General features: G+C 39.3%; 1 protein-coding gene across 1 annotated transcript in view; it reads left to right on the top strand.

The window, feature by feature from the left end:
- The first annotated feature begins 2,444 nt into the window (after nucleotides 1–2,444).
- Nucleotides 2,445–21,857, top strand: part of SCN1A (sodium channel, voltage gated, type I alpha subunit) — a 125,441-nt gene continuing 106,028 nt past the window's right edge. The window contains exons 1-2 of the mRNA XM_014546967.1: nucleotides 2,445–2,964; nucleotides 7,089–7,188. The gene's annotated coding sequence lies outside the window, so the exon portion shown is untranslated. The remainder of the gene's footprint in view (nucleotides 2,965–7,088; nucleotides 7,189–21,857) is intronic.

The following is a 21,857-nucleotide window of genomic DNA, read 5'->3' as shown; positions in this document are numbered from 1 at the left end:
ACATCTTCCTCCTTGCATCCATTGGACTACAGTGTATGTATAATCCCATTGTTACCCAAGTAATATTCTATTGCAAAAGTAGGATATTTATTTTTCCCCATAGAAGACCCAGATCTAAAATGAGAAGCCTTTTCCTTCTTTTGGAAGATAAATGAGTTTAGACTAAATGATCACACTGAATGCTTTATGATTTTACCAGAACTACCTGAACTAATACTAAGGGAGAATGAATATGGGGGAAGAAAACCTCTTTGCCTGAAAAAAAGAAGAACCCCAGTTTTATTAAGTGGCAATGGGTTCAGCTAAAAACACAATTATTCCAGATTCCCCTGCAGGAGTGATGGCATTTTTCACAGTTATGACCCATAAGAATTAAGTCAGTTTCCAGGGGATCTGGGAAAGCTCTTGGAGAAAGAGCTGATTCAGCTGTCACTTGCCTTTTACCTTTCATACTTCCTGTCCCCCTACCTGGAATGTAGACAGGATGCTGAAGATGAGGCAACCATTTTGAGACCACAAGGCAACAAATTAGATGATAAAAGCCACATAAGATGGCCAAGCGGAAGAAAAATGAGCTGAGGTCCCCGAGGACTGTGGGTTTGCCAGGACTGTAAAGTCCTACCTTAATGTCATTTGACCTTAATGTCACTTGACCTGACTTAATGTCACTTGAGAGAAACAAAACATCTATTTGATTAACCTAGTGAAAGTTGGATTACCCTTATGAGCTGTCAAACCTATACCAACTTAACACAATTAGATTGTAAGGAGAATGCTAATTTTTTTTATAAGAACAGTTTCTTAACAAGGATTTCAAAAGCATTCATTTACCATGGTGATTATTAACCTGACATACTTATAAATTATTTCTTTTACATTACTTAAAATGACTCCTCCAAGGAACTCTACTAGGCAAATAACATATGCAACCCCCATAAATGGATTATCATGAATGTGTTTCAGCCCTCCCTTTATTCATTCAGCAAATATTTATTGAGGACCCAGTAAGCACTGTTCTAGGGGCAGGGGTGCAAGGTTGAAAACAAATGCCTGACTATAAGGGTCTCAATTTACTTAAAAGTAATAAGACTAAGTATTTCTTTAAAAAACTCTATTTTCCAATTCCTTGCTTCCGATGTGTTGTTTATTTCATGAACATTATTCTACAAGAGGAAAAGCCTAGCACCACAAAATAAAAGGATCTTAACCACAAACATGGTGTCCATCACTTAATTTTCAGAACACTTTCATCATTTGAAAATTTAATTCAACGTTGCACCAATACTTCATTAGCTATGAGAAGTAATTGAATGAAATTTCTCATTCTATCCACTGCAGAACTTGTTTGCCCAAAAGCAGTCTACTGCTAAGAATACTAGTGCTGCTCTGCTTTGGTTTTTGCCATTTCTATTATTTTAAAAAATAAAAAATACCTTTACGCCAGTATCCAAGGGCAAGCATTCACTGGAGTACAGTAGGCAAAATACTGTGAAGATCGGGAAAACCACTTTACACTCACCTATTCCTCTGTGTCACCTTAAGCACACCATTTAACTTCGTTCTACCTCCGTTTCCTTAGGGGTGAAATGATGGGGTGAATATAGATCATTGTATTGTTCCATGGACCTAAAATTCTCTTATCTCCCTGCTCTATTCTCAGTGTGACACATTAGTAGACAAGTTTCCCCACTAAGAGCAGCACATTAAGATTATTTTTAAATGATGCATGGCTTCTTCTCTATTTCTGTTGTCTCAGGAATTATGTCTTAGCCCACATCCCCACATCAAACCACAGTTTTATATATAATTAAATAATATAATGCATCTTATATTAATAATACCATGCCACTATCCTCAGGATCAGCATATAGGACAGGTTTTATTATTTCTAGCTTTCAAGGACACATGTATTGCACACATTTGCGATAATTGAATAGAAATTAGATGGAAAGAGTATATTGTTTTTAATTTGCTATTTTAAAATATTCACCCCATACTTGGAAATGAGCCTAGCAAAGCTTATTTCAAAAGCACAGGAATGCTATTGCCCTGTTCTGAGAAACTGCTTTCAAACTCTAACAAAAGATTTATTATATGCAAAATCTGAATGCTGAAATTCAGATCTTCCTCTTCGGTATTGACAAAGGAAGTAATTAATTCACACATCTAAAAGTTATCTGCAAACTACCACAGAGAGGCACCTGCTTTTCTTACTGCTTTCACAAAAATATTTCAAATTGAAATAGATTAAGCATCACCAGTTTAACCCACCCCATGCTGAATGTGATATATAAGATTTCAAGTGCCCTGACCTGGCTTGCAGCAAGATGTTTAAGGAACATGAACACTCCTTACAATCCTTTAGTTATCATCCTGCAAACCAACTCACACCTCCAACTATTACTCTCATTACATACATACATATTCCCCTTACTCACCACAATGAGTTAAAGGCAGACAAAAGCTCTCGGTGGCAGCCTTTGAGTCATTACTTTGCGATACCATTCCCTTCATCTTAGGTGTCATGGCACAGTACTTTGCAGACAGCTATTCATTCTGCTAGGTTTGCTGCAAACACTGAAAGAGGTGTCTTGCACTCGCTGGAAGATTTAGCTTTTATGCTTCTGGTCATTCTTCCCACAAAAAGAATGAGACCAGTTTCTGAGCCATTCTTAACTCTCCTTAGAAAACATTTCAAAAGAGAAAAGACAAGAAAGACTTCATGATTTTCACGCAAACTCCCAGCCTGCCTGCCTGCCTGCTGCCGCCAACACTTCTAACTCTTGCTGGTGATGACATTCAGCGAGCTCCCCAGTCCCGATGCTTCTTATGTAAGGCTGTCTAGGTCAAGTGTAGGAGACACACTGCTGGCCTGTGAAAACTCATGGAACTGTTACCTTCTGATTAACACTTCAGGGGCTATGGAAGCTGGAGGAAGCTGAGCTTGTACTACATCTTTTGGGGGTAAATATTTTTGCATGATTCAGTGGTTTATATGCTATAGTCTTGGCAGATGCCTGTCAGCCATGCTGAGAGGTGCAGGGAGAAATTACTAAGAGATTCCAGATCTGTTAGCATGCTTGAATAAGCACAGTAAATGTGTTAGCAATCCTAGCTTTAAGCGTTTAAGGAGTAAATGAATCATAAATTAGGGTTTGTTTATCAAGCATCATCTCTAACCATCAGGGAATGGATGTTGATTTGACTGTTTAAACTCTGAATGCAATTCATTTGCTCGGAGGTGCTGTAGAAGAGATGATTAGATGTAGCTATTAGTTTGAAGAGATTTACTGCAGTTCTTGGCTACTGCATTGCTCTTGTCTGATCGCAAATTTGCTTCCCTTGTAAATGAGCTAGATGTTTTCCTGTATGTGTTTTCTGTTGTGATAACATGATGATGGAGCCTGCCGAACCTGGCAGTTTTGTGACTTCCACAAATAATAAATCCTGCCTACTTAGTACCAAGGTGAATACTGCAGTAAGAGCGCCATTCAATCCTAGCACTGAATGATGTTGGGTTAACTGCCTTGATTCAAACTGTACTGTGTTTAGGGGACTTGGAGGTATGATCTCAGGTTTGACATGAACAGTTAGTTACTCAGTCTCTGAATCAAAGTAGAAACGTATAGCGTTGATTCTGTTTTAGACTCTCACACCGTGTCCTGGTGTGGGAATTCATTAGAATAGCAGGCTCTTAGTGAATGCTGCAGAAAAGCCTGGAGAAGTAGCAGGGTGAGATTGCAGCAGCAGTGTGATATGGGCAAGGAATTTTAATAAGATTTAACCAGAGATGATGGTACAGCAGATGGCACCAAATTTAGAACGTAGCTGGATATTTAAACAACGGAAGAAAAACGCAGCACATTTGAGAGGGTTTGGCTTCCTGTGCGCCCTTGGCCAGTGAAGTTCAGTCCCTTGAACAGGATGCCATGAGGTAGTAAAGTGCAGGCTGTGTAAATTGTCTTCATGATTGAAGAGCTAAGTGGGAAGTTGAATATTCAGTCACTGGGTGTCTCTCAATGGGGGCACTGTCACAAGGCAGGTAATTAGAGCACCTTCACTAGGTAAACAGGTAGTTTTAAGTCTCTGGAATTTCTTGCATTCATTTTACTAACTTAAAGAAATGAAAATGGGTGTTACTAAAATAAATTTCTTATGGGCTACTTTTCATTCTATTAATCATGATAGAGGGTCAGATATTCTTCCCTGTGGAGTCTGTCCTGCACGTCATATAATGAGCAGCATCCCTGGCCTCTACTCACAAGGTGACAATAGCAACCCCTGGTTGTGACAATTAAAAATATTTCCAGACATTAACACATGTCTCCTGAGGGAAAAATTGTCCTTCCCAACAGTAGCACATTGATTACTTATGATGGGAATATACTGCTTAACATTTTATGCTATATTTAATTGATTAAGCATGTACATTTTCCCCAAATAATTTGAAGAGACAGTTACAGTTCCTCAGGGACGGATTTTATATTACTGATGTCAATAGGCACTTTCCCCATAGACTTAGCTTGGCATAAGCGCCTCACCAGACCAGGTTTTATTCAGCTTGGCATACAGAATATTCCTCATAACTGTAATATTAAAAATGATGCATTCATACTTAGTTGTACTCACGATCTTTGAGTTTACTTATCTTCAAGGAAACACTATCAGTACTCAAATGGTCTATAAATGATTTTCATTTGATACTTTTTATTTGCCCATTGTCTAAATGGGATTCTTCTTTTTAGGCAATGAAGCCTTAAAAGTTCTCTTAATGTCTTCATTTTTAAAGTAAAGGATTTGAGTTAAAGGAGGTATAAAGTTAGTTTTGCTTCTGCTATCTGTAGTTTCTCTAAGGGAATTAGCTTTATTGATTAATCTTTGCTAACATGAGATTACATCATAAAGTGATATTATATTTTTAGAACCTACAATATTAGGCTAACGTTTATGGAGTACCTGTCCTAGGCCAGTCAGTGGTCCTCAACATGACACCTCCCAACTAGAAGCATCAACATTATCTGGGAACTTTTTAAGAATGCAGATTCTCATGCCGCATGCAAAACTTACTGAGTCAGAACCTCTGGGGTTGGGGTAGGGGTATTTGATTTTGAACAAGCCCCCCAAGTTACTGTGAAGCATGCTAAAGTGTAAGAACCACTAGCTGGGCAGTACTTTGGTTAAATATCATGAAAAATAGGTTTTACTAAATGCAATCAAATGTACATTACATGATAAAATTCTCTATTTTTCTGGTTGCCCAGATTTCCTAATGTAAGCAGTTCTGTGTTTTAAAGTTGTATGCAATTTTGTATTTAGTACATCTTAAGCCTAAATTTGTCCATAAGAAGCTTTATTTTCCGACAGTTCCATTTTTTAGCTTTTAGAGGTTACATAGTGTGATGGGAAAAACACTAAAGGATCTATCTCTTCTATTTGCTCACTGTGTGACAGGGCATGTGTCACTGACCCTCTCTGATGTTCAATTTCTCATTTATATAAAGAAAGGTTGACCTAAGCCAGGGCTTCACAACTTGGCACCATTGACATTTTGGGTCAGATATTCTTCCCTGTGGAGTCTGTTCTGCACATCATATAATGAGGAGCATCCCTGGCCCCTACTCACAAGGTGACAATAGCAACCCCTGGTTGTGACAATTAAAAATATTTCCAGACATTAACACATGTCTCCTGAGGGAAAAAATGTCCTTCCCATTCCCTCACATCTTCCCTCCCCCCGCCCCATGTTCGAGAACCACTGGCCTAGGTTAACTCTACTATGTAAAGTTATATTATACTAAATAATACAACTGTATTATTTCTCCCTTTATTTTTAAAAAAATATATTTTATTGATTTTTTTACAGAGAGGAAGGGAGAGGGATAGAGTTAGAAACATCGATGAGAGAGAAACATCGATCAGCTGCCTCCTGCACACCCCCTACTGGGGATGTGCCCGCAACCAAGGTACATGCCCTTGACCGGAATTGAACATGGGGCCCTTCAGTCCACAGGCCAACGCTCTATCCACTGAGCCAAACCAGTTAGGGCTTATTTCTCCTTTTAGAAGCAGACAGGTTAAAAATTACAAATAAGTAAGTATATGTCTTACTGGTATAACACAGGTATAAGCTGGGGCCTCTGACCCCTGATGGTATAATTTGCTCAAATACCTACCAATTTCACAGTTGGTAAGTCCAAACGTCATCTGCAACTTCACAGGGACTTAAAGTCTTACATTATCTTCTGTGTCCTGGAGTCCTGGTTCCATGTAAAAAAAGTGACCCAGATTCCAACTGTCACTAGTTTCCACCAGAAAAGTATGTAATTATCTATACCAATCATCTTTGGGTTTTAATGGATTTCACTAAGGATTTGGGTTTTCTCCCCATTCCCTCTCCCATCACCTTGCCCCTCCCTGCAAGATGTTCTGAGAGCTACAAATTCTTCTTCTCCAGGATACACAGTAGTCCAGCTTTTCACAGCTGGTATAGCAGCTAGATGTAACTGCCCAAATCCATCAGAGTTCAGAAGATCAAGGGCCTTTGATTTAGGGCTATTTCCCCCTCACAGAAGGCAGTTGGGGTCTTATTATATCATCATAAAGTCATACGACTGAGACTGATATTGAGTTTAAGTTTATTTTCATGTGTTTAGAAGTCATACTGAATGATAGCTCCTGGCCCTTAAAATCACATATTTCATGCTAGTCATAGAATTTTAAATTATATCATCCCATGAATTGTTACCTCAAACAATTCAGCAACTTAGTCCTGACTTTTTCTAAAGCTGATATGTATGATAAGAATAGATATGTCCACATGAACACATGCATACACACACTTCACAAGTTAGAAATTCTTTTTAATTCACTGTGCTGCAAATTCAAATTAAGTGTTTTTCCAAGATATCTGTGAATTAGGGACGTAATCTATAATGTACATATAAAAATGTACCAGATATATATTTTAATTAATCAAATAGCTTATATGTAATGATTATATCTGTATTTCTAAATAATTTATACAAGAGTCATTCTGAGACCCACAACATCCTCATATGAAAGGTACCATTACTGTTATCATTTTACAGATAAGGAAAAAACCCTTAAGATCTCCAGATGCCAAATCTACTTCTCTTTTCACTCTTCAACAAGGCAAGACTCAATAGTGTATGCAGTTTGAACACTTTGGTGAGTACACTTTCTGTTTTTTGATAAATACCTACTTAAGAATTGTCATGCTTCAAAATCATTCAGATACATAAGGGCTGATATGTGTTACCAAGTCTTTGCTTTAGTTGCTAAGATTAATATATTTCCCCTGACTTATCCTACATTGATTTGTATAATATACTTAACTAGAGGCCTGGTGCACGAAATTCGTGCAAGGGGCTCGGCCCCGTCACCGCCCCTGCCTCTGCCTGGGTGCGGTGGCTGGGGGCCTCTGTCTTGGCCCCCAGCCACCGCGGCTTCATCCGGAAGGTCGTCCGGTCTAATTACCATATTATGCTTTTATTATTATAGATTGTTCTTTCTACATGTTATTAATGTATATGGAATGACTTCAACATATCACTTATTATACTAGTAATCACATGTATTATGTCACTTAATGTCTCAAAAATAACCACGAGGATGGGAAAATTCCCCCTCCTAAAGGATGAGATTAAATTTAATTTAACATAAACTTGAGTTTTAGCAGAGTTGCTGCACTGACCCAGCCACTAGCTCAGTCCTCATGAGACAATAGAGCCATAGCAACAGACCTTCTTTTTTCACTGCTGCACCCCAGTGCATGGCACAATGTTGGGCAGATACTGAGTCTCAGTAAATGTTTACTGAATGAATGTTGCATAATTGTCATTGCTATCTAGTTCCATTATATTTTGGACTTTACATAACATTATTCACTAAGTCATTTAAATACCAACTTACAAATGAGATCTAAAAGGAACAATCAAATTCTAAAATAAATAAATGGATTCATTTATGGCTGCCATATATATGACTCCCAATCATTCATGCTACTTTTATTTAACTTGAGAAAAAAATTGTTTGGGTTTGATATAGAGACTTTCTCAGATTTACATCCTGAAAAATTATTTTCAACATTAAGTATAAATTCTTCCTTTAAAGTACTAGTTTTCCTAAACCAGATCACACTGCCACTGGCAACTTAGTTTGATCTTAAAGTAAATACCTGAGAACTTGAAAGATCTGTTAATCCATCTTAGAATATTAACTCAGAAAATTTTATTAATAATAGAAGCTAAATTAAACACATATTCAATGAGTGAAATCCAAATTAACTGATTGTATATGCGAATTCCATTTGTCTGAAGCTGTCACTCAACTCAGTAGTAGAGTCTTCCGTTCAGAGTGGAAGTTGTCAACCTACATCCCATCCCTGTAGAGTTAGGGATGTGAGTTTGTTGTCAAACAGTGCCCTTCCTTTCCTGGTCAGCTCCGTGACCACAGACAATGTATTTAACCTCTCTGAAAATCTCGGTTTCTTCAGCTGCCAAGCAAGAACCAGACTATCTCCCTGTCAGAATTTAAAAGAGATAATGTATCTAAGTGGTTTATTACAGTGCTTTTCACAATATTAAAAGTATTAAGAAAATAACAGTTTATAGTAATATTTGGCATCACATACTCCCAAACATATCAGGCTGTCATAGGGAGTTCTCCTAGTCTTTTCTGAGCAACTAGGACATTGATATCAAAATCAGGATTTGGGACTCAAAAGATGCTAGATTCAAGGATTGAGGTTCAGAGAACTGATGAGCCAGGAAGTAGTGATTAGGAAGGGCAAGGCTAACCCATGACGGGCGAATACCTGGATTCCCTCACCCTGTCCCTAAAGATACTTTTCAAAATGCAATACCCTAAGATAACTAGTCAGCCAGATGTCCACTTTTTTTCTAAAATGTCAGCCCCTATTCTTAAAAAATCAGATTATCAGGATAAATAATCCTTTGAGATATTTGAAAAGCCTAGAAAATGTAGAATTTTTTTTCTACAGTTATTAGGAGGACAAACAAGTATTACTGAAAAAAAGAAAATTTTAATTACAGATTTTATTTATTTTGAAAAAAAATAATTTGGACCTAAAGATAAAACCAAACAAATTTCTACCAAGCTAATGTGAATTTTTTTGACAACAGAGCCTGAATTAAATAATTCCTCAGAATTTTTTTTCTAATCTTAATAGTCTGTGTAAATAAGTTTAATTCTGGAATATGATCATACAAATAACAACCAAATCCAAGGTGATCCTATTTAATAGGCCCATTTAGTTTATGCATTGATAATTAATTATAATGACTCTTGATATTGACATTTTATCATTATCCTACAGTGCATCGTTGGTTACATATGTCTCATGATCTAGACCAGTGATGGCAAACCTATGACACCTCTGACACACGAACTCATTTTTTTGGTTGATTTTTCATTGTTAAATGGCATTTAAATATATAAAATAAATATCAAAAATATAAATCTTTGTTTTACTATGGTTACAAATATCAAAAAATTTCTATATGTGACATGGCACCAGAGTTAAGTTAGGGTTTTCAAAATGCTGACACGCCGAGCTCAAAAGGTTTGCCATCACTGATCTAGACTTTATTTGATAAATATGCTCATTTGTGAAAAATCATTGTTTCTTTTTTTTAATGTGTTTTATTGATTTTTTACAGAGAGGAAGGGAGAGGGATAGAGAGTTAGAAACATCGATGAGAGAGAAACATCGATCAGCTGCCTCCTGCACACCCCCTACTGGGGATGTGCCCGCAACCAAGACCGGAATGCAACCAAGGGCATTTATTTTGAAAAAAAAAAATAATTTGGACCTAAAGATAAAACCAAACAAATTTCTACCAAGCTAATGTGAATTAGCTTGCCCTTGACCGGAATCAAACCTGGGACCCCTTCAGTCCGCAGCCGACGCTCTATCCACTGAGCCAAACCGGTTAGGGCCATTGCTCCTTTTTAAAATGACATTATAGTTCTCTGACAAAGTGGCATTATACTTATTTTTATGTCCAGAAGAGTGAAGCAGTGAAATAGGATACCTAAAAGACTTGTCAATATTCTGTTAGGATTGTCTCATTTGGGGATACAAGAAAAATAGAACAGGTGTCAATCTTCCCTATGAAATTTCCTAAAAGATACTGTTACCACCTAATATTGAGGGAAGGGAAAGTGGCAGTAATAGTAAGAGAGTGTTGGTTTCAATTGTACAGTTTCTAGTGAAACCATTATAGAAATTTTTGTATTAGCACAGTCGGATATCAGAAAGAAATGTTTTGGTCTATAGATTTATTAAACATTTCCCCCTGACATAAACCACCCCTCCCACATGCACATCCACCTTGTCTAAGCAGGGTTTTAGGAACAAACAAACCAATTACAAGGATACTGCTAGTATTAGTCAGTGCCCTGACAAGAATAGATGGCTCCCTCAAACTGATGGAAAGAAAAAAACAAAATACTTGGTTTTAGCTTCTCAGCACCATAGTCTCCTGGTTTCCTTGTGAACACAGTCCCACCTTTCTGTAGCAGGTGTGCCAGGCCCTGTGTGATCTGGCCAACTGCCCACCTATCCAAACTGTAGCCACTTCCACAGATCCAACCTCACATCTGTCTGTAAACAGGATTCCTCTTCTTAGACTGCACTTTCCCTCTCTCCTCCACACATCGTAGTAAACTCCTATGGGAAACTCCTAGGTAAAGTCAGAACTTTTTATTTCCCAGTTAACAAAGAAAAAAATGTGATAATTCTTACTGATAGCTGTCAACCTATGGATGGTTGTCAACACCAGTAGGAATCCCCAATTTGGAGTGCAGTGACGAAGAAAGCTTCATTCATTATAAAGCAGTTCAATGATAACACAGCAGGGCTCCGAGGCAGTGCTGAGGCCAAGCCCCTCTCTGGCTAGACAGCTCTGTTCTGCTCCTCTTGGTCTGCTTTGCCCCAAACTGCTTTGCTCCGGGGAGACAGCTTCAGTGTTTCAGTTCAGCCAGGAAGATGCAGTCTTCAGTCTTTGGTGGAAAGGGAAGTATATTCTCAGAACCAGAGGGAAGCTGGCTGATAGAGACAGAAGTCTCCACTCCTGGTCCCTGGTTGGTTCATCCTCATGTAAATGAGGACTCCAAATCCTCGCAGTTTGATTGGTCCAAAAGGCACTGTCCTGATTGGACAGAGTGGAGTCACTCTGGTAGGTTGATGGGGGTATAGCTACACTGCTCCAATTGGATGGGGTAAGCCTCAGTCCTATTGGCTGAAATAGGATTCCAGGGACTCCTTTATAAGGGCTGGCTCAGATGGCAGACATACAGCACAAGGAGACAGTCCAGTGCAGAGGCACACAGTTCAGTGCAGGCTTCTCTCTGGAGTGCAGTTCGTGTGAGAAGCCCCTGTGTAGAAATGGATGCTAGGCTCTGGCTACTATTTTTATTACTATTATTATTATTATTTAAATTTGAGCCCAGTTAGCCACCAGGAGCCCTTCTTATTAAGTATCTTCTTTCTCAGGATCCACATGGCAAAGGTATAGGAAACAGGTATCTTAATGCTATTGCTGCTGGAGTACAAAATGGTGTCAAAATTTTGGAGGGAAGTTTAATATATCTACCAAAGTTAAAGACACTTACCCTTCCACTCAGCAGAGCCATTTCCTGAGAATGAAGCCTACAGAAAAACTTGTACAAGTGGGGAAAGAGCTTATAAAGTGATGTTTTATACCAGCATTGTTTGAAATAGCAAACAACCCAAAAAGCAAAAACAAACTGAAAAACCCTAAAAATAAGTGTTTATCATTTGAGGAGTGATGAAATAAATTTAATTTTTTGAAAGTAAAGTACTCTAAGTCATAGCAAGGTAAGAGATTCAAGATAAATTATGTGCCTTAAACAAGTACTTTGTCAATTCTGGAAAACAAAACAAAACATATATTTCAGATGGATAGCTATAAGATTTCAGAAAAGTTGCAACAAAGTTGTTAACAGTGACTGCCTTTGCAGAATGGACCTGGGGAAGAGAAAAACTGAAAAGTTAAGATCCTTAAAGGACAATTGACATTCAAACGTTACGTGAAGGGTAGGTTAGGAGTTTTCTCAGTGGAAGAAGGGAAGTGCCTGACTCAGACTTCCAAGCACACCTTCCAAAGGTGGAGGGAAGTGTTAGGGAATGGTGAGGACAGTGGCTGATTTGCACGTTCTGGGTGCAGAGAGACGTGGGTACTCTTAAGGATCTGAGGCGGCTGACGGTCATTGCCAACATTAGTACTTTTCAGACTTTAGTGTGCACAGGTATCACCTTGTGATCTTGTGAAAATGCAAATCCTGCTTTAGCCGGAAAGAGCGGAACCCAAGATTCTGCATTCCCAAGAGATGCCCATGCTGGGAGTCCACGGCCATACTTTGAGAAGCAAGTCTTTAAATTTAGAAAGTCTGGTGTTTTTGTGTGTCTTTCGTCTTCACAAATATCAAGCCGAGCCAGAAAGCACTTTACTTTTTGTGTTCTGAAAATGAGCTGAGAAAAAGCAGCTCATTGAGGATGATGCTTGCAACATGAAGCTTTGCCAGAGCAGCCTTGTTGTGAAATGTTCATGATCAGCAGTTCTGCTTGTAGAGCCTCCCCATTTGTAACAAATGTGGACTCTGGAAACTGAAGCAGTGCCAGACCGCGGCAAGCGTCTCCCCTCCACTCCTTCTGTGGAGTTTATTTGTTGACTTGGTGTTGACATAGTTACATTCTGTGGAAGATAGAAGAATCCAAAACAAATGAAAAGGAAGAACTGCCATCGGCCACCCTCCCAGCCCGCCACAGACCGCAGCACCCCCAACATGTCTGGCAGAAATCAGGCTGTAGATGTCCTGCACACCTACCAACTATCTTGGTTTGGCCACACGGAGAAATGCCTTTCCTCCATTGCATCCTGAGTGAGTGTAATGCGATGTAATCCAGGCACTGGGGAGCAGCTCTGTCATCTCCCACTTGATTGCCTCTATACTTGGATCCCAGAGACTTACCACAATGAGTTTCATAATGTGATGTTGCAGAGGTTTATATAAAACAAGACAGTGGAAACTTGTGGTAAGATCGGGTTCTCTGGAGACAGATTCTCGGTTTCAAAACCACACTTAATCATCTCCTTACTGTGTGACCTTGGCCAAGTGACTAAACCATTCTGAGTCTCAGTTTCCTTATCTATCAAACGGTGATAATGATTTCAGAATCCATTTCATGAGATTGCTGCGAGGTTTCCGCGTTTATTAATTATTATTTCTCTCAAATCATCATTAGAAATTATTTGAAAATAGTGATGTTAATATATCAACATAGGCACTATGTTGAGTTAAGGTATTAATCTCATAAAGATGTTGTTTATCTCTGCAAAATACTTTACACTCATGTGTTTGCTTTTTAAAGCCAAAAAAGGGAGTGCTTTTAGAGATAAAATGGGGCACAGTTCCTCTCCCCACTTCTCACCAGCCCTTCGCTAGTAGAACTTGCAAGTTATCCTCCCTGTGGTTTTAAAGGAATAGAAGTGTTAAGAAGGACAGTGTGAATGAAGGGACTACACACAGAGAAGGTTTCAGGGCGCTAAAACAAGATGAGGAGGTACCAAGTGTCATGCAAACTTGGGAGGACAAATATGCACATGGGAGGAACAGAGTTCAGAGCCCCTTGCGAGTGCGGCCATGGAAGAGGGGCCACCCCAGCAGAAGCTGCTGAGTGCACGTCCAGGGAGGGGAGTGGTGGGAGTGAAATGCCAGGTAGAAGTGGGAGCAGGGGATGGAAAGACCCTTAGCCCCCAGAGGGCACTTTCCGTGGGTAGACAAACTCGAGGAGCCTCGTGTCTTCTTGTTTCTTTAGAGTTTTGCCCAAGGCAGGCACTAGTAGAAAACTGGAGGGTCCTCCCATCACACCCCGCCTTCCAGCTAAGGAAGAGGCTGCATTCTCCTACGGGTCACCTCCTGCCGGGCCTGCCAAAGCTCCAGTGCTACTGGAACCTGGTGCCATTGCTCCCTCCTCTCACCTGATAAGACCAAGGGGTGGCCTTGGCTCTTTTCATGGCTGGTCCCCGGATGCTTCATCAACCATCTTCACCTAGTTTGTAAATAGTTTCTCTGTTAAATTATTTTCACTTCATTTGACCCCTTTTGGTTAAATGTGTATCATCTATTTCCTGACTGAAGCCGAGTGCAATTTTAAAGCATTTGATGTTTCATGGAAGGTAGCTCTGTTGTGAGTCCCTAGAGAGGAGACTGGGCAGATGAGAACATGAGTAAAGGTACTGCTGTCTTGGGAAGCAGAGGGGAGAGGAACAGGAAAGCAGAAAACGGGAGTTAGGACATTAACACAGCTTAGAAGCAACAACCATGTGAAGAAGGGGAAATAATTAAGTAATTTCTGCGTTTCACCATTGCTGGAGTCATGTAAGTTTCCCCATTGTGTATTTGCTTACTCGCAGAAAGAGTAAGGGGAGCAGAAATATAAATGGTCACACCGCATGTGTGTGAATTAAAGAAGTGCAGATGCAGAAAGAGCCCTCTCCTGTCACCCAGCCTGCTCTTCCCCACAGGGAGCAGGAATACAGGTTACTTTAACATCATGGTAACAACCAGAATGTAGACTTTCAAAGGGACCGAGTGGGGCATGGAAACAAATATATCAGTCTCTGAGCTTCCTCATGTATCAAGTGCCATGGAAAATATTAAGGCAAAGTGGTTTTGGCATGTCAACATCCCCTGATGAGTAGAGGAATCTGTTTGTTTTCATCTGACTGCAGACCACCACATATAGGAGACTGCCCACAGGCCTGGGAGTGTGGCTGCCCAGCACCTCTCCTACCCTCAAACCCCCAGTGATCCCAGTTGTGCGTAAGAAGACATTCTAGTGCTCTACTATCCAATATGAATAGGGACAATCCCAGAAGCAGCAACTCAGTTCATGGGCCACAAAGTTTCCAAGGCATTCTGGCAGGACTGGGCTAAATGTAATTATCATCTGGCTCTCCTTGAGGACTTCTCCCCATTTATTTGTTAATCTGTTCCAAAGAATTGGAAGCCCTGAAGGGGGCCCTGAATGACTTCTGTCCATTATTTGGCCCGCAGTGGAATTCTTGCTTTTCCCAAGGGGAGAGAGAAGAAGACATATAATCATATGTGATTTGTGTAAATTTGTGAATAGATTTCTGAAGATTGAAACTGCTTAAGGATGTGTAAACGGTGTTGCTCTCTGGGAGAAACACGGCAGCACCTAATTCTAATGACATGTGCACCCATTATGGAGAGCTTTGCTGTGCTCTTGGTGAAGTCAATGGCTTTCTGTGAAAAGAAAAAGATGCTGGAAAGAATCCTTTAAGGCAGGGATTCTGCCAAGGGCCATTTGGATATTTTGACATTATTCAAGGGCCATACAAAATTATCAACTTAAAAAATGGCCTGCTATATTTGGACAAACATTTAATTAACACACTCCTAATGCCTTGGCAGGGCCAGACCAAATGATTTCGTGGGCCTGACGTTCCCCATCCCTGCTCTAAGGGAACAGGAACGACATGTTTGCTTATGCTAAATTATAGCAAAGTTCACTTTTATTCTGTAAAGAGCTGTCTTCATAAATATCAGTTATTTACTTCATTATAAAGACAGTCCTCTTCATTAAAAAGATCTAATTAGACCTCCTCAATATGTAGACATAGTGATGTAGTTGATTTAAAGATATATTAAAATAGCAAACTGGCATTTAGGTTCTAATCAGTGATCAACCCAACACTAGCTTTAACTGACTCTTCTTTGCCAAGTGGGGAAATTGCTACATTAATTAGATCATGCAAAGACCCAAGCATAATATTTAATTGACTTAAGAGGATGGGGAAGATCGCATGTTAGCACAGAATAGAACCCAGCACAGTAACTCAGTTTTGTATGATCGTTCATGCATTTTTAACAATTGACATTTATCTTTCTTTCCTCTCTTTATCCTTCTGTGGCAGTTCCTCTGGACACAATGCTTTATATAATACGATATATTTAATCTTGTCTCAAGAGTTTTATGGAGCTTTTATATATTTAAAGAAAAGGATAAGACTCAACCATGTGAGACAAATTTTATTTCCATATATGAAAGATAACTGCCATATAAATATGGTTTCTGAATCTAAAGACACAGATAATAAATTTTTAGATTACATTTTGCCTTTTCAAAGAAATTTGAGAACTTTATGACCATTTGCTTCCTAGATATTTCCTGGGACTGTCTTGGGGCCTGCATTCCTGAAATCTGTCAGGGTTACATTTTGAGTAGCTGGTGCTCATACCCTTGAGCTTGAACCCTTTGTGGTTAATTAATATTTAAGATCAGTACATGGAGCTAGACCGAAGGATGGTTATTTTCTTTAACCTTTGCTGAAACTAATGTTGGTTAGTCCATCACCTTCTTAAACAGTAACCACAATCAGATCCTCCATCGCATCCATCTCTCTGTCAAAACATGAGTGAAAATCAATTGTGGCATTCTAGAAATATTCCACTCACTTCCATTTTGCTCCTTATGTGCTGATGCACCTACTCAATATTAATTTCCTTCATGTGGAAAAAATTTGAATGATCTTTTGTGGCATAAAACTAGCTGTGTGACCTTGGACAAGTCACATCGCTGCTCTTGACATCATTCCTCAGATCCAAAATAAGAATCCTTGTCTGGAGGATCTCTGCGAACTTTGGAGCTCCACAGTTCCTCAGTGGTTATCATCTCTCTAAAGCAGTAGTAAACATTTTTTTGGTCAGTTGAAATTGTGTTTTATAAGGTTTAAAAAGGTTATTTTATCCTACATATAAAGTTTTGTTGGATTTTATTCTGGAATTTTGATTCATCAAGTCAGCAGATGTCATCAGTTCAGAAAATACCTTAATAAAACCACAGACACTGGCATGTTTGAGAAATAAAATACATAAGACATTGTTCTTGCTCTCAAAGAGATTGGGGGTGGAGGCAGGTGGTGGAGAGGTACACAGATAAAGGGTAGAGGGGTTATAGCCAGAAAAGAGAAGGTCGCTAAGCAGAGGAAATGAAGGAAGCAAGCTGTCGAAGGCGTGATACTCCTGACTAATTTTGGGAAAGGCAGAGAGTTTGTTGTTATGAAAAATGCCATCAATGGCATCCTCAGTAGATACTGATAGTGGACTCTTACACCTGAGCTGAAGAAAAAATAGATAAATAATCCAAGCTCCCAAATAAGAAAGAATTTAAAACGGAAAATTCATACAGAACACTAAAGTGATTTTTTAAGTAGAGATATAATTAACATAACATTGGATTAAGTTTTAGGTCTATAACACAATGACCTGATATATGTACATACTGAGAAATTATAATGTGATTTTTTAAATATGTTACTTGGTTGTAAAATCGAAGATGAATAATACTTATAAACTTATAAAAAGTAGTTTGGTAATTTTTTTTTAAATATTTTATTGAGTTTTTACAGAGAGGAAGGGAGAGAGACAGAGTTAGAAACATCAATGAGAGAGAAACATCGATCAGCTGCCTCCTGCACACCCCCCACTGGGGATGTGCCCGCAACCCAGGTACATGCCCTTGACCGGAATCAAACCCGGGACCCTTGAGTCCGCAGGCCGACGCCCTATCCACTGAGCCAAACCGGTTTCGGCAGTAGTTTGGTAATTTAATGCCCATTTTGAACCAGTATTGCAATGCTGACCTCACTGGATGTTTTACATTCTTATATTTAATTCCTCTTTGAAAAATCAGGTTTGTATCTTACTGTGTCTTGTCCATAAAACTGATTTATTTGGTTTAGGATGACCATATTTCCTTCTCCAACACCAATGGAAAAGGAAATTGCTATGAATCTTCCAACAAGGAGACATTGCGTCCTTGGAAAAGTTTGCCTATGGATTTATAATGAAATTACGGCTCTCATTGCTTTGGATGGAATGGCAGGGACGGCATGGGGAGTCTGAATGCCCTGATGTCCATCATGATCCCACAGCCTCCCTCCCACTTTAAAACACAGCATTGTGGTGAGGTCAGAAAAACCCTTCCTTTTCTTCTGCTCTATGACTAGAGAGAGACCTGGGAGTCATCTTAATGACTTTTTGAAATTTTTTTGTAAAACCTTAAATATTTCTCTGTGTGCCCACAACATACTGATTCTACAGACATGAGAAACATTTTAAAATAAAACCAGTAAGAACAACAATTCCAGTTATTTAGACTCAATACATTGTAGGTGGTCTTAAAAATGGCAGTCTATGAGTGAAAAAAATCACAACCCTATAATAGATTTGATTCAGTGCATTCAAGGGGGAGGGACATGAAATATTTTGATATCATGCTTGCTAAAATAGCTGATTTGCGTGCTTAGGGGAGGATATATGGACTTTACCACAGTTTCAAATGTCTACCTTCTAATACTGGTGTTCTGAAACTAATAGGCCAATTTTGTGCTATTAAGAAATTGTAACTTTAGCCTGGCTGGCATCACTCAGTGGTTGAGCTTCAAATGAACCAGGAGGTCATGGTTCGATTCTTGGTCAGGGCATATGCTCAGGTTGTGGGCTCGATCCCCACTGCGGGGCATGCAGGAGGCAGCCGATCAATGATTCTCTCTCATCATCGATGTTTCTATCTCTTTCTCCCTCTCTCTTCCTCTCTAAAATCAATAAAAATGTATTTTAAAAAAAGAAACTGTAACTTCAAACTTGCTAGAAAACTAGTTGGCTGTAGTCCTAAAAGAGGGTTCTTAATTGCAGTTTCTGCATTTATTTATCTAGTAACAGGTAAATTCACTTCTGGCTCATTTTCAAAAAGACAAATTAACATGGAAAGTAAAGATATGAGTTCATTATTTTCTGCTAGGAAATGGTTTTTATTTCTAAAATAGTGGCTGCTAAAGGCCCCGTGTTAGTAAATGCTTGGGGGAGAGCAAGACATTGGCATTAAGTCTTTGCAGAATGCTGCATTATATGAAAAAGTACTGGGGAAGTCACATCTACAAAAGCAAAATTCTCAGTGGTAAATTATGTTTACTGTGGGATCACATCAGTTCTGTGCTTTAGCTGAGTTCCATCTTCCGATCACAAAAGGGCAAAGTGAGAATTTGAAGTGAGGTGATGATACAGTGGCCCTATGGATTTAGAGTCATAAGGTCTGGGTTCAAATTCTGGCCCTGGCATTTGCTATCCATGATGGAATCACTCACCACTCTATCAGAAGACCTGCCACCACCCACAGCCCCTGTGGCATCTCCATTAAATCCTCTGGGTCCCAAGGTCAACTCTGGGTACCAACATCCCCATCCCTCTCCTTCAGGGAGGAGTTAGCATCATGTCATTGGTGAGCCAAATTCCCAAACAAATTACTGAAGCATCTGTAAACATTTTCTGTCTTAAAACTCAAATGTAATTTATAATTCTGAGCAAAAAAAAAATTAAAAATTAAAAACATAATTATTTGACCATTACTCTGGGAAATTTTTGGCCAAAGATCAGGTATGACCCCCACCTCCCTCCATCTGCCTTCTGGGCCCCAAATTAGTTAACTCATTTTATAAGGCAAGTGGGTAAAATATTCAGAACCTCAAGAGATGGAAATCAGACAGAATGTTTTGATAACACATTCCTTTATTTTCTATACAACGAAATATTAAATAATATTCTGATATTAATCACACAGATACTTCAGCCTTCTGACATCGAGCTTTCTTTCAAAGTTCTAATAGCAACAGGTGATTCTCCTGTCTTAGAACTGAGAGACAAAAGTAACTGGTGCAGCTTTTTCCATCTGAGACACCTCTCTTCCTCTTTAATGGCCAAGACTCACAGATGGTGATTACGTGCCACTGCCGTATTCCCTGACTCTTTTGGACATTGAATAGTGAACTGCTGCCACTGGCCCCCAACAGAGCTGTACCAAAGTAATGATCCAATTCACATGACGGGAGAACTATTTGAGGACTAAAGGACATCTTATGCTTTCATCCTCTTTGCCTTGTTAGACATTCTCTCACTGGAAAGGTACAGCCCAAGCCTCTTAGCCAGTTTAGCAAGTCCATGCAGACACAGGTTAAAGTATTGTATAGACATGTGTATTCTTTCCACCTTCTGAGATTACAGAGAATCTCTTGGATTGGCTAACATTCGGATGGGAGGGAAGGGGGAAGTTACCATTTCATTCTTTGAAACTAGAAACAGAACAGTGAGAAAGAGAAAATTATATCTCAATAAATCAACTTGATTCACAAAGATTAAAAAATGCACAGATGGTTCCACAGGGAGTTTATCATTTTGGAGGTGAATAGGATATACATAAAACTCTTGGCACAAGGTCAAAAGAAACAAGTGCAATAGTGTTGTAGGGTAGCACATATAAAGTTTCATTTAAATTTATCTTTTGCCATATTTTATGAATAAGTGATTTAAGTGTATATTACACTAATTTAATAAAAATCTCATATTTTGTTTTTATGCCAGGCCTTATATGAGGAATATTTAAAGTTACCAATGTTGTTAAATTGCTTCAACTCTGACAAATGAAATGTCCTCTGTATAGAATGGAGAGCTATTCATTCATTAGACATTCTCATTGTGCAATGGGTAGATGTTGGCCTTTTTTTTCAGTCTGTTTATTCCCTTATGTCTAATGCTTTCAACTTAACAAATAACCATATTTCACAAAATAAAATGTGAAGTTGTTCTGTAATTAAAGAAAAAAAGAATTCTACCTATGGAGAGAAAAAAAAAAGACATTCAAGAAAAGAAAGAATATGTAGCCTAAAAACATTGGTAGAATTTTTCCATATACAGACAGGGGGAAGGTCTTTCAGGAAAAGTCAAGGTTGTGAGCAAAGATACAGAAGTGAAAGGGGTGGGGGTGTTTAAGCAGCGTGGCTTTCCATTTGTCTAAAGTGTCAGAGTAAACTCAGCTAATGGAGAGTTGTTGATCCAGGTTGTTCACTGATGTAACCTCAGGAAGAGTGACTGGCATACAGCAGGAGCTTGAGGACGTGAATAAATGACGTGCCAGAATATGAGCAGCATGTATAGCCTTCAAGAGCGAGGGCCATTGGATTCCTGCAGTGAGTGAACTGGTTAGGACTCCACGGAGTAACAGAAAATAAGTTCAACTGAGCAAAAGTGGAGTTTACGTATATCTATCACGGAATCCCAAATCAGGGAAGTATCTGGATCTTGGGAAGGACTGGAGCCAGAAACAGGAGGTCAGTCTGGCCCTTTTTGCCACTACTTCTTCCATCCCTGCAAGATTCCTTTGTCTCAGCTCCCTGGCCCACCTGGTCCTGAGTCTGCATGGGGAGCGAAAGCTGGACCCTGCAGCTGCTAGGATCAGCTGGTCAGATTCCCTCCCCTGCTCTGGTTCTCTGTAACTTGGAGCACAAGCTCTTATCTGGAGATTAAAAGAGGCAAAGCTATAGAGAGCACTGTTATGAGCAGACACTCAAAAACTTGTGCCCTATAATAAGCAATTAGAAGGTGTTAAAGCATGTGGCCAGGGTGTTCTTATTTTTATGCCTATATATCCAAACCATAAGGACTATTCATATGGAATATGTTAGCCTAAGATTTTATTTATTTTTTTAAATTAAATCTCTATTGTTTAGATTATTACAGTTGTTCCTCTTTTTTCCCCCCATAGTTCCCCTCCACCCAGTTCCCACCCCACCCTCTGCCCTTACCCCCCTACTGTCCTCATCCATAGGTGTACGATTTTTGTTCAGTATCTTCCCACACACCCCACACCCCTTTCCCCCCGAGAATTGTCAGTCCACTCCCTTTCTATGCCCCTGATTCTATTATATTCA

The sequence above is a fragment of the Myotis brandtii genome, unplaced genomic scaffold, assembly GCF_000412655.1.
Source record: "Myotis brandtii unplaced genomic scaffold, ASM41265v1 scaffold112, whole genome shotgun sequence".
Classification (NCBI taxonomy): domain Eukaryota; kingdom Metazoa; phylum Chordata; class Mammalia; order Chiroptera; family Vespertilionidae; genus Myotis; species Myotis brandtii.
Note: the sequence above shows the minus strand (reverse complement) of the source record. Positions and strands in the feature narration are given on the sequence as shown.